Source organism: Bos javanicus, chromosome 12 (assembly GCF_032452875.1).
Source record: "Bos javanicus breed banteng chromosome 12, ARS-OSU_banteng_1.0, whole genome shotgun sequence".
In the NCBI taxonomy this organism is placed as follows: domain Eukaryota; kingdom Metazoa; phylum Chordata; class Mammalia; order Artiodactyla; family Bovidae; genus Bos; species Bos javanicus.
In genome coordinates, this window is record NC_083879.1 from 42,097,589 (window position 1) to 42,111,300 (window position 13,712).

Here is a 13,712-nt window from a genome sequence, read left to right on the forward strand (position 1 = left end):
TTAAATAAGCAGGGTGACAATATACATCCTTGATGTACTCCTTTTCCTATTTGGAATCAGTCTGTTGTTCCATGTCCAGTTCTAACTTTTGCTTCCCGATCTTCATATAGATTTCTCAAGAGGCAGGTTGGGTGGTCTAGTATTCCCATCTCTTTCAGAATTTTCCACAGTTTATTGTGATCCACACAGTCAAAAGATTTTTCATAGTCAACAAAGCAGAAATAGATGTTTTTTCTGGAACTCTCTTGTTTATTCAGTGATCCAGCAGATGTTGGGAATTTGATCTCTGGTTCCTCTTCGTTTTCTAAAGCCAGCTATGACATCTGGAAGTTCACAATTCAGGTATTGTTGAAGCTTGGCTTGGAGAATTTTGAGCATTACTTTGCTAGCATGTGAGACGAGTGCAATTATGCAGCAGTCTGAGCATTCTTTAGCATTGTCTTTCTTTGGGATTGGAATGAAAACTGACATTTTCCACTCCCATGGCCACTTCTAAGTTTTCCAAATTTGATGGTATATTGAGTGCAGAACTTTCACAGCATCATCTTTTAGGATTTGAAATAGCTCAACTGGAATTCCATCACCTCCACTAACTTTGTTCGTAGTGATGTTTCTAAGGCCCACTTGACTTTGCATTCCAGATGTCTGGCTCTAGGTGAGTGATAACACAACCGTGGTTATCCGGGTCATGAAGATCTTTTTGTACAGTTATTCTGTGTATTCTTGCCACTTCTTGTTAATATCTTTTGGTTCTGTTACATCCATACCATTTCTGTCCTTTATTGAGCCCATCTTTGAATGAAATATTACCTTGGTATCTCTCATTTTCTTGAGGAGATCTCTAGTCTTTCCCATTCTATTCTTTCCCATTCCAGGAGAAAGGAACAGTGACCCCCACATGAGACTTGTCTGTGGGTGTCTGGAAGTCTCCAGTTAAAGTGTCAGTCAGTGGCAACCTGCTGCAGGGTTGGGGGTGTGGACTGTAGCAGTAAATGGATAATATCTTTTGAGGGAGGTCACCAATATCTTCATTACCTCCACCATAGTTTGAAAGTGAAGTTGCTTAGTCGTGTCCGACTCTTTGCGACCCCGTGGACTGTAGCCCACTAGGCTCCTCTACCCATGGTATTCTCCAGGCAAGAATACTGGAGTGGGTTGCCATTTCAGGGAGGGAACACAGCTCCAGCTATCAACAGAGACTTGGTTTAAAGGTTTACTGAGCATGGCCCTGCCCATCAGAATAAGACCTTGTATCACCCTCAGTCAGTCTATCCCATCAGGAAGCTTCCAGAAGCCTCTTATCCTTCTCCATCAGAGGGAAGACAGACTGAAAACCACAGTCACAGAAAATTAATCAATCTAATCACATGGACCACAGTCTTGTCTAACTCAAGGAAACTATGAGTCATACCATGAAAGGCCACCCAAGTAGGACAGGTCATGGTAGAGAGTTCTGACGGAATGTGGTCCACTGGAGAAGGGAATGGCAAACCACTTCAATATTCCTTCCTTGAGAACCCCATGAACAGTATGAGAAAGCAAAAAGATATGACACTGAAAGATGAACTTCCCAGGTCAGTAGGTGCCCAATATGCTCCTGGAGATCAGTGGAGAAATAACTCCAGAAAGAATGAAAACAAAGCCAAAGGAAAAAACAACACCCAGTTATGCATGTGACTGGATATGGAAGCAAGGTCTGATGCTGTAAAGAACAATATTGCATAGGAACCTGGAATGTTAGGTCCATGAATCAAGGCAAATTGGAAGTGATCAAACAGGAGATGGCAAGAGTGAACATCGACATTTTAGGAATAAACGAACTAAAATGGACTGGAATGGGTGAATTTAACTCAGATGACCATTATATCTACTACTGTGGGCAAGAATCCCTTAAAGGAAATGTAGTCATCATAGTCAACAAAAGATTCTGAAATGCAGAATTTGGATGCAATCTCAAAAACGACAGAGTAGTCTCTGTTTCCAAGGCAAACCTTTCAATATCATGGTATTCCAAATCTATACCCTGACCAGTAATGCTGAAGAAGCTGATATTGAATGGTTCTATGAAGACAAAGACCTTCTAGAACTAACACCCAAACAAGATGTCCTTTTCTTTATTTGGGACTGAAATGCAAAAGTAGGAAGTCAAGAAACACCTGGAGTAACAGGTAAATTTGGCCTTGGAGTACAGAATGAAGCAGGCCAAAGTCTTATAGAGTTCTTCCAAGAGAACGCACTGGTCATAGCAAACTCCTCTTCCAACAACACAAGAGAAGACACTACACATGGATGTAACCAGATGGCTAACACCAAAATCAGATTGATTATATTCTTTGCAGCCAAAGATGGAGTAGCTCTTTACAGTCAGCAAAAACAAGACCGGGGCAGACTGTGGCTCAGATCATGAACTTCTTATTGCCAAATTTAGACTTCAGTTGAAGAAAGTAGGGAAAACCTTTAGACCATTCAGGTATGACCTAAATCAAATCCCTTATGATTAAACAGCAGAAGTGAGAAATAGATTTAAGGGACTAGATCTGATAGACAGAATGCCTGATGAACTATGAACAGAGATTCATGACATTGTACAGGAGGCAGGGATCAAGACCATCCCCCCAAAAAAAGAAATGCAAGAAGGAAAAATGGTTGTCTGAGGATGCCTTACAAATGACTATGAACACAAATATAATTTAAAACAATAAGCTTAATTCTTCATGTTGAAATAATACAAGAAATATCTCCCCTTTATTTTTTCTTAGATAATTTACTTTAGATACATGTAATTATTAAGTACTTTCTCCTCCTTTGAAATGGACACACATTCTTTTGAAACTAAACAAGCCTTTAGTCAGCTTTATCATGGCAAGTATAACTTTTCAGGGACTCAGGAGCTATTTAGCTGAAATGCAAACGTTAAGGAAGACTGCATCCTTACCTCCCAGTTTCTATAGGAGGATAAGAACTTAATTTCAGTGGGCACCTCACTTTGGGTTGCAAAAATACTTTCTGTGGTAAGTATATGAGATTTCCTCCCACTTCTGGATAAAGCCAAGTAGCTGATACAAATAGTCACCTCAATTCCAAGTGTACCCAGGATGAACTATGTGTAACAAATGGTGCCCTCAAGTCCTCTGACTTAAGGACTAGTCATTGTTTATCTCCAACAAAGGTCCATCTAGTCAAGGCTGTGGTTTTTCCTGTGGTCATGTATGGATATGAGAGTTGGACTGTAAAGAAGGCTGAGCACCAAAGAATTGATGCTTTTTAACTGTGGTGTTGGAGAAGACTCTTGAGAGTCCTTTGGACTGCAAGGAGATCCAACCAGTCCATTCTGAAGGAGATCAGCCCTGGGATTTCTTTGGAAGGAATGATGCTAAAGCTGAAACTCCAGTACTTTGGCCACCTCATGCGAAGAGTTGACTCATTGCAAAAGACTCTGATGCTGAGAGGGATTGGGGGCAGGAGGAGAAGGGGACGACAGAGGATGAGATGGCTGGATGGCATCACTGACTCGATGGACATGAGTCTGAGTGAACTCCTGGAGTTGGTGATGGACAGGGTGGCCTGGCGTGCTGCGATTCATGGGGTCGCAAAGAGTCGGACACGACTGAGCGACTGAACTGAACTGAACTGATTGTTTATCTTGAAACTAGATAATTAGTGAGTTTTATCTGTTTGGCTGTGTCAAATGCTGATATTTCTTTTTGTTTTTTCAACTTTTTAACAGACTGCTGGTGATTTTGCCCCACATTCTGGTTTAATACTTATTCAATTATAACATGTCTTCTTTCTCTGCAACCTCTGTGGAGAGGGTTTCTGGCTTGGAAGAAGGCTTTTAATTATATTTCCCTAACAATTTTAAAACATTATTTCATCAAATACACATGAACAGCTTCAAAACATTTTGCTGACTGAGTGAAGGAGCAGAGATTTTTCAGTTTGTATCACTTAATTGAGCTACAGCCTCTGACACTTCTATCTCTGAAAGAAGAATGGCTCCTCACCATACTTTACCTAACCCTTATAAAAGGCAAATTCTAACTGTTATTTTAGTCATATTTCTGAATTCTAGCCTCAAGGAAATCTAGAAGAATGTATTTCGGTTTCCTAACATGAGGAAGAAAAAAAAAACAAAACAAAAAAACCAAAAAATGTGGCAAATTAAAAGTGCTGGTTTTCCAAAAATCTTAAACAATGATCACAAATTTCACTAATTGACTTTGAAGTGAAGACATCTGCTATTCTTTTGCACTGACCTTTCCAAGAAAAAAAAATATCAAAAATAAATACAACAGCAATAATAAAAGTAAACCAGGCTAAAATACGTATTTATGAATAAAAAAAAGACATTTAATGCCATCTTCGATTTCTTTGTTCATTCTTATGAGCTGGAAGATAGAAACAAGTAAAACAGCCTTGAGGCTCACGTTTTGGGGTAGAATAGCCATCCCATTAGCCCTGGATGACTTACTCTGGACTGTTATGTGGAAAAGAAATGAGCTTTTACTTTATTGGAAGGCCATTGTAGCCCGGGTTCTTTTTATTACAACAGCATAGCCCATACCAATGGTCATTTGGTGTTGCTATGGCAACCCACTCCAGTATTCTTGCCTGGGATTTAACGTTTAATATTTGTTCAGTACCCTCTACCAATAGCAGCAGGTGTGGGCTGTAAAGTCTATAAATCCCCAGGAAAGCCTACTTTCTAACATCTTCCTTAGATATTATCATATAGGATAAGACTATAAACTATAAGATGTGCAAAGGATTTATTACAAAACAGCCACAGAGGCAGTTGAAAGGGTTATCAGAGAACAACTCTCCTCCAGTCAATTCCATCATGAGATCTAGTTAGAGGAGGGCATCATTCCAGGAACCCAGGCTTCAGAAGCCCACGTGTCTCATGATACATCCACCAAAAAGGTAAAAAACAATGCATCAGTCTCAGTTCTGTTGTTCAGCCATGTCCGATTCTTTGTGACCCCATGAACAGCAGCAAACCAGGCCTCCCTGTCCATCATCAAATATAGGAGTTTACTCAAACTCATGTTCACTGAGTCAGTAATGCCATCCAACTATATCATCCCATGTCATCCCCTTTTCCTCCTGCCTTCAGTCTTTCCCAGCATCAGGGTCTTTTCAAATGAGTCAGCTCTTCACATCAGGTGGCCAAAGTACTGGAGTTTCAGCTTCAACATCAACCCTTCCAATGAACACCCAGGACTGATCTCCCTTAGGATGGACTGGTTGGATCTCCTTGTAGTCCAAGGGACTCTCAAGAGATTTTTTCAACACAGTTCAAAAGCATCAGTTTTTTGGTACTCAGGTTTCTTTATAATCCAATTCTCACATCCATGCATAACTACTGGAAAAACAGCCTTGACTAGAAGGACCTTTGTTGGCAAAGTAATGTCTCTGCTTTTGAATATGCTGTCTAGGTTGGTCATAAATTTCCTTCCAAGGAGTAAGTGTATTTTAATTTCATGGCTACATCATCATCTGTAGTGATTTTGGAGCCCCAAAAATTAAGTCAGCCACTGTTTCCCCATCTATTTGCAATGAAGTGATGGGATCAGTTGCCATGATCTTAGTTTTCTGAATGTTGAGCTTTAAGCCAACTTTTTCACTCTTCTCTTTCACTTTCATCAAGAGGCTCTTTAGTTCTTCACTTTCTGCCCTAAGAGTGGTGTCATCTGCATATCTGAGGTTATTGATCTATCTCCCAGCAATCTTGATTCCAGCTTGCGCTTCTTCCAGCCCAGCGTTTCTCATGATGTCCTCTGCATATAAGTTAAATAAGCAGGGGGACAATATACAGCCTTGATGTACTCTTTTTCCTATTTGGAACCAGTCTGTTGTTCCATGTCCAGTTCTAACTTTTGCTTCCTGACCTGCATACAGGTTTCTCAAGAGGCTTGTTGGGTGTTCTGGTATTTCCACCTCTTCCAGATTTTCCAGTTTATTGTAATCCACACAGTCAAAGGCTTTGGCATAGTCAATAAAGCAGAAATAGATATTTTCCTGGAACTCTCTGGCTTTTCCAATGATCCAGAAGATATTGGCAATTTGATCTCTGGTTCCTCTGCCTTTTCTAAAACGAGCTTGAACATCTGGAAGTTCATTGTTTACATATTGCTGAAGCCTGGCTTGGAGAATTTTGAACATTACTTTACTAGCATGTGAGATGAGTGCAATTGTGTGGTAGTTTGAGCATTTTTTGGCATTGCCTTTCTTAGGGATTGGAATGAAAACTGATCTTTCCCAGTCCTGTGGCCACTGCTGAGTTTTCCAAGTTTGCTGACCTATTGAGTGCAGCATTTTCACAGCATCATCTTTTAGGATTTTAAATAGCTCAACTGGAATTCCATCACCTCCACTAGCTTTTTTCATAGCAATGCTTCCTAAGACCCAGTGAATTCACATTCCAGGATGTCTGGCTCTAGATGAGTGATCACACCATTGTGATTAACTGTGTCATGAAGATCTGTTTTGTACAGTTCTATGCATTCTTGCCACCTCTTCTTAATACCTTCTGCTTCTGTTATGTCCATACCATTTCTATCCTTTGTTGAGCCCATCTTTCAATGAAATGTTCTCTTGGTATCTCTAATTTTCTTGAAGAGATCTCTAGCCTTCCCCATTCTATTGTTTCCTCTATTTCTTTCCATTTATCTCTGAGGAAGCTTTTCTTATCTCTCCTTGCCATTCTTTGGAAGTCTGCATTCAAATGGGTATATCTTTCCTTTTCTCCTTTGGTTTTTGCTTCTCTTCTTTTCTCAGCTATTTGTAAAGCCTCTTCAGACAGCCACTTTGCTTTTTTGCATTTCTTTTTCTTTAGGATTATCTTAATGCCTATCTCCTTTACAATGTCATGAACCTTCGTCCATAATTGATCAGGCACTCCGTCTATCAGATCTCGTCCCTTAAATCTATTTCTCACTCCACTGTATAATCATTAGGGATTTGCTTTAGGCCATACCTATAAAAGGTGACACGACTGAGCAACTGAACTGGACTCGACTGAATGATATAATCGTTTCCCCCACTTTCTTAAATTGAAGTCTGAATTTGTCAATTTGTAAATTAGGAGTTCATTATCTGAGCCACAGTCAGCTCCTGGTCTTGTTTTTGCTGACTGTATAGAGCTTCTGCATCTTTGGTTGCAAAGAATTTAATTAATCTGACTTCAGTGTTGGCCATCTGGTAATGTTCGTGTGTCGAGTCTTCTCTTGTGTTATTGTAAGAGGATGTTTGCTATGACCAGTTCATTCTCTTGGCAGAACTTTATCAGCCTTTTGCCTGTTTCGTTCTGTTCTCCAAGACCAAATTTTCCTGTTACTCCAAGTGTTTCTTGGCTTCCTACTTTTGCATTCCAGGCCCCTATAATGAAATGGACATATTTTTGTGGTGTTAACTCTAGAAGGTCTTGTAAGTCTTCCTAGAACCTTTCAACTTCAGCTTCTTCAGTGTTAATGGTCGGGCATCGATTTTGATTTCTGTGATATTGAATGGTTTGCCTTAGAAACGAACAGAGATCATTCTGTCATTTTGGCTATATACCAAACAATTTAATTTTTTGTGCATTTTCTTCTTATTAGAGGACATTGGTTCTGTGGAAAGTGAAGATGTGGAGACTAGAAACACATCACGGTTATTTCCATATCTTTCCAAATAGCAAGAATTCATGAGTCTTCCATAACAATTTCTGGATAGTGATTATAAATTTCTTGTTTCTTTTTATATCCCTCTACATGTTCATGTGGATTTCCCTGGTGGCTCCGGTGGTAAAGAATCCACCTGCAGTGTGGGAGACCTGGTTTTGATCCTTGGGTTGAGAAGCTGCCTTGGAGTAGGAAATGGCAACCCACTCCTGTATTCTTGCCTGGATAATCCCCATGGACTGAGGAGCCTGGCGGGCTGCAGTCCACAGGGTCGCAAAGAATCGGACAAGACTAAATGGCTAAGCACTGTGCACATGTTCAAGAAATTGCTCGCAAACTACTGCAGTATTCTCAACAGGTTCACAAGGCACCTATGGTACATTTTGAAATATTAAACAATTTATATTATTTTAATTTAAATATACATAATAAGCATTATGGAGAAGGCAATGGCACCCCACTCCAGTACTCTTGCCTGGAAAATCCCATGGACAGAGGAGCCTCGTAGGTTGCAGTCCCTGGGGTCGCTGCAAGTCGGACACGACTGAGCAGCTTCACTTTCACTTTTCACTTTCATGCATTGGAGAAGGAAATAGCAACCCACTCCAGTGTTCTTGCCTGGAGAATCCCAGAGATGGGGGAGCCTGGTGGGCTGCCATCTATGGGGTCGCACAGAGTCAGACACGACTGAAGCGACTCAGCAGCAGCAGCAGCAGCAGCATCAATAAGCATTATGCCTATAAAGTATAATACTATACTTTTTGAAACTTTACAGATAATAAAAACCTACAGTACGTTGCTTTGCATTGAAATGAGGAAACATATTTTCAAGTATACTGGAAACAATGACATTGTTTGGAATAAATCAAAGAACAAATATTATAGTTTCTGAATCTGACCCAAGTAGAATACCTTGCTGATATTTTTATCACTTTTTGCATTAAAGTCTTTCAAGAACAAATCCTAAGAATGTCAACTAAACATTATTAAAATAATTAGATTTAATTTAGACTATTTGAAACTTTATATTACATACAAGAGAAGATATGTTCAAAATAACAAAGCATTCTTCTATAAAGAGGAAACTGTAGCCATTGACATAAAATTAATTTTCAATCATATCTTTATAGTTATTTAATACAAACTGTTGATTATTATGTATATTGCTAGAAAAGCTTACAAAAATAGGTCTATCATTGGTGATTTCACTTTAAAACACTCTTTAAAAATTAAGAAAAATGATTTAAGTAAATTGAAAGTGGGTAAAAAATATACAACTAAAGTGACTACTCAAAATAATATAAGAAACATAGAACAAGGACGTAAAAATGCACAAATGGAATAATTAATAAACAAGGAAACTTCAAATTAAATATTATGAAGATTATTTGTAAGGTTACTATGTTTTGCCATGTAGTCTAAATTGAAAAGAGTATTAAATTAAGCAATTCCCTACTACTCTCATTTTTATAATAATATACCAGTAGTGAACATTTTAAAGCAGAAAGAATACAGGAAATATTCTTTGGCTCTAGATGCTCATTTAAGAATGATTTAAAAAGTCACGATATAATGAATAGTAATTTATATGTTGGGCTTCCTAGGTGGTGCTAGTGGTTAAGAACCAATCTGCCAATGCAGGAGAAATAAGACCTACTGGTTCAATCTCTGGATTGGGAAGATCCCCTGGAGAAGGAAATGGTAACCCATTCCAGTATTCTTGCCTGGAAAATCCCATTGATGGAGGAGCCTGGCAGGCTACAGTCTGAAGTGACTTAGCATAAACACATACAATTTATATGTTAGACTCAAAATATTGTTGTAAAATTTTCTGCAATTATGAGACAACATGTAAATATCACATAGAAAATTCATGGTTGATTTCTGAATCTAAATATTGTTCTACCATGTGTATTAGTAATATCAGTTGCTACTGACTCAGAAGAGAGAATTTTCCCAAAATGCACTGAAGCAAAAACTGTAAAATATAATGATTTAAAAATAGCCGTCTCACAAGACATATTGCTAACAGAATACCATTTATGATATATGGTAGTTCATTCAAAAAAGGATGGCTGGTTAACAGAACACTGACATAAGCAGTAATATTTACATTTTGTAGTTTTAAGATATTTAGTTGACATTAAATATTTCAAAGACTATAGATTTGTGTTAAAATTATATTGTTGTTGTTGTAAGGAACATTTCTTTTTTCCATATTAAGACCAAAGAACACAATTTGATAGTTGTCACTATATATATAGGGAAGGACTTTGAAGGCCAGTGGGATTTGATTACAGAACTTCCACAGGACTGGGGAAACAGACTCTTAGAAGGCACAAACAAAACCTTGTGAGCACCAGGATCCAGAAGAAACGAGCAGTGATGCCACAAGAGACTGAGCCAGACTTGCCTTGAGTGTCCAGGAGTGTCTGGCAGAGGCGTGGATCAATAGTGGCCTGCTACAGGGTCAGGGGCACTGAATACAATAGTCCTGGGAGCCATGGGACATATTGGCATGAATCCTTTGAAGGAGGTTGCCATTACCACCATTACCTCTACCATAGTTTAGCCTCAGTTCAAACTACAGGGAGGGAACACAAACCCACTCATCAACAGAAAATTGTATTAAAGATTTACTGAGGATGGCCCTTCCCATTAGAGCAAGACCCAGTTTCACCCACAGCCAGTACTTCCCATTAGGAAGCTTCAAAAAGCCTCTTATCCTTATGAGTCAGAGGGCAGACAGAATGAAATCCACAATCAGAAAAAACTAATCAAACCAATTACATGGATCACAGCCTTGTCTAACTCAATGAAATAATGAGCCATACCTTATAAGGCCACCCAGACAGATGGGTCATGGTGGAGAGTTCTGAGAAAATGTGGTCTACTGGAGATGGGAATGGCAAACCATTTGCCAATGAGAACCCTATAAACAGTATGAAAAGGCAAAAATATATGACACAGAAAGACCAACTCCCCAGGTCCATAGATGCCCAATATGCTGCTGGAGAAGAGTGGAGAAATAGCTTAGGAAAGAAAGAAGAGGCTGAGCCAAAGCAAAAACAACACCCAGTTGTGTATGGGACTGGTGATGGAAGTAAAGTTCAATACTATGAAGAGCAATATTGCATAGGAACCTGCATGAATGTAAGGTCCATTAATCAAGGTAAATTTGAAGTGGTCAAACAGGAGACAGCAAGAGTGAACATCAACACTTTAGGAATTAATGAGCTAAAATGGACTAAAATAGGTGAACTTAATTCAGATAACCATTACATCTACTTAAAATAAATCCCTTAAAATAAACGGGCAAGAATCCCTTAAAATAAATGGAGTAGCTGTCATAGCCAACAAAGAGTCTGAAATACAGTACTTGGGTACAATCTCAAAAATTACAGAATGATTTCTGTTCATTCCAAGGCAAACCATTCAATAACACAGTAATCCAAGTCAATGCCCCAACCAATAATGCTGAAGAATCTGAAATTGAGTGGTTCTATGAAGACATACAAGATCTTCTAGAACTAACACCAAAAAAAGATGCCATTTTAATTGTAGGTTACTTGAATGCAAAAGTAGAAAGCCAAGATACACCTGGAGTAACAGGCAAGTGTGGCCTTGATGTACAAAATGAAGCAGGGCAAAGGATAACAGTTTTGCCAAGAGAATGCACTGGTCATAGCAAACACCCTCTTCCAAAAACACAAGAGATGACCTTTGCACATGGACATCACCAGATGGTCAATACTGAAATCAGATTGATTATGTTCTTTGCAGCCAAATATGGAGAAGTTCTAGGGTCAGCAAAAACAGGACTGGAAGCTGACTGGAGCTCAGCTCAAATAGGCCAGCAAATCTGGAAAACTCAGCAGTGGTCACAGGACTGGAAAGTGTCAGATTGCATTCCAATCCCAAAGAAAGTCAGTGCCAAAGAATGTTCAAATTACTGCACAATTGCACTCATCTCACACACTAGCAAAATAATGCTCAAAAGTCTCCAAACTAGGCTTCAACTGTTCATGAACCAACAACTTCCATCTGTTTAAGCTGGATTTAGAAAAGGCAGAGGAACTAGAGATCAAATTGCCAACATCCGTTGGATCATAGAAAAAGCAAGAGAATTCCAGAAAACATCTACATCTGCTTCATTGACTATGCTAGACCCATTGACTCTGGTTCGCAACAAACTGTGAAAAATTCTACAAGAGATAAGAATACAAGATCACCTTATCTGCCTCCTGAGAAAACTGTATGCACGTTTAGAAGCAACAGTTAGAACTGGATATAGAACAATGGACTGTTTTCCAAATTGGGAAAGGAGTACATAAAGGCTATATATTGTCAACCTCCTTATTTAATTTATATGCAGATTATATCATGTGATGCAACCCTGGATGAAACACCAGCTAGAATCAAGATTGCCAGGAGAAATATCAGTAACTTCAGATATGCAAATGACACCACCCTTATGGCAGAAAGGAAAGAAGAACTAAAGAGCCTATTGATGAAATCAAAGAGGAGAGTGAAAAAACTGGCTTAAAAGTCAACTTTCAAAAAACTAAGATCATGGCATCTGGTCCCATCACTTCATGGTAAATATATGGAGAAACAATGGAAACAGTGACAGAGTTTATTTTCTTGGGCTCCAAAATCACTGCAGATGTTGACTGCAACCATGAAATTAAAAGATGCTTGCTCCTTGGAAGAAAAGTTATGGCCAACGTAGACAGCATATTAAGAAGCAGAAACAGTACTTTGTCAACCAAGGTCTGTCTAGTCAAAGCTATGGTTTTTCCAGTAGTCATGCATGGATATGAGAGCTGGACTATAAAGAAAGCTGAGCGTTAAAGAATTAATGCTTTTGAACTGGGGTGTTGGAGAAAACTCTTGAGAATCCCTTAGACAGCAAGGAGATCAAAGGACTCAATCCTAAAGGAAATCTGTCCTGAATATTCATTGGAAGGACTGATGCTGAGGCTGAAGCTCCGGTACTTTGGCCACCTGATGTGAAGAACGACTCATTGGAAAAGACCCTGATTCTGGGAAATGTTGAAGGCAGGAGGCAAAGGTGCGACAGAGGATGAGATGTTTGGATGGCATCACTGACTCAATGGACATGAATTTGAGTAAGCTTCAGGAGTTGGTTATGGATGAGGAAGCATGTTGTATTACAGTCTATGGGGTCAGTAAGAGTTGAACTTGACTGAATGGCTCAATATATGTATATTTATATATAAAAATTAAAGAAATTGGATATATTTTTGTGGTACTCTTGTCCTAATCCCACACATTTTTAAAGGTAAGCATATGTCATTTCAGGTAGTATTCAATATTGCTGACCAGAAATGTTTTACAACAGTTGTAGATGACTGACTGCTGTATTTTCTAAATATTTTTCCAGTTTTTAAATGAAATCATTTATTGTGACTATCCTGTCTGTATGTCTTTTTGAATATTGAGTTTGAAAAAGTGCAAGATGATTTATTAGCTTATAGCTTGCTAGTGTTTCAAGAAGCCACACCCATATATCAGGGTGAGGACTAGTCTTTGTGCCAATACCCCAGACTTCCAATTGAATGCAGTAACTTGATAATACATGAATTATCCTTATGAAAGGAATAAATGTGTCCAAGATCTAGGAGATGTGTAATATTGTGGAAACTTTTAAAAGCCTCCAGTATCCATATTCCAGTTTCTTCTTTTAGCTTAGAATCCTTCATCTTTTCTCATAAGTGGCCAGCTATAGTCTCATTGTATCAGACCACTGGCTACATATGAGCAGGGGTTAGTAAGTGAACACTACAGCCTTCTTTAAGATTATGTTCTACATCCTAGACACTCACTTCCTTCCTTTGCTCCTTTAGATGGTACTTGGATCATCTGCTGAATTACAGTGATATCTAGAGAAACTGCAAAATCCTTATGGTACAAATGACAGAGCTGTTCTACCAATCCTGACTGCTTTTCTCTACATCAAGAGCAGAGAAGCTACAGACTTCTTTATAAAAACAGTGTTATTGGAACATGGTAAGGCTCATTAATTCA

At 38.8% G+C, this 13,712-nt stretch overlaps 1 long non-coding RNA gene across 1 annotated transcript in view; it reads left to right on the forward strand.

Annotated features, from left to right (window-relative positions):
• Positions 1 to 4,430: 4,430 nt before the first annotated feature.
• LOC133258077 (uncharacterized) overlaps positions 4,431 to 13,712 on the forward strand; it is a 44,880-nt gene continuing 35,598 nt past the window's right edge. Inside the window, exons 1-2 of the long non-coding RNA XR_009739798.1 lie at positions 4,431 to 4,923; positions 13,532 to 13,694. This is a non-coding gene — a long non-coding RNA (uncharacterized LOC133258077). The remainder of the gene's footprint in view (positions 4,924 to 13,531; positions 13,695 to 13,712) is intronic.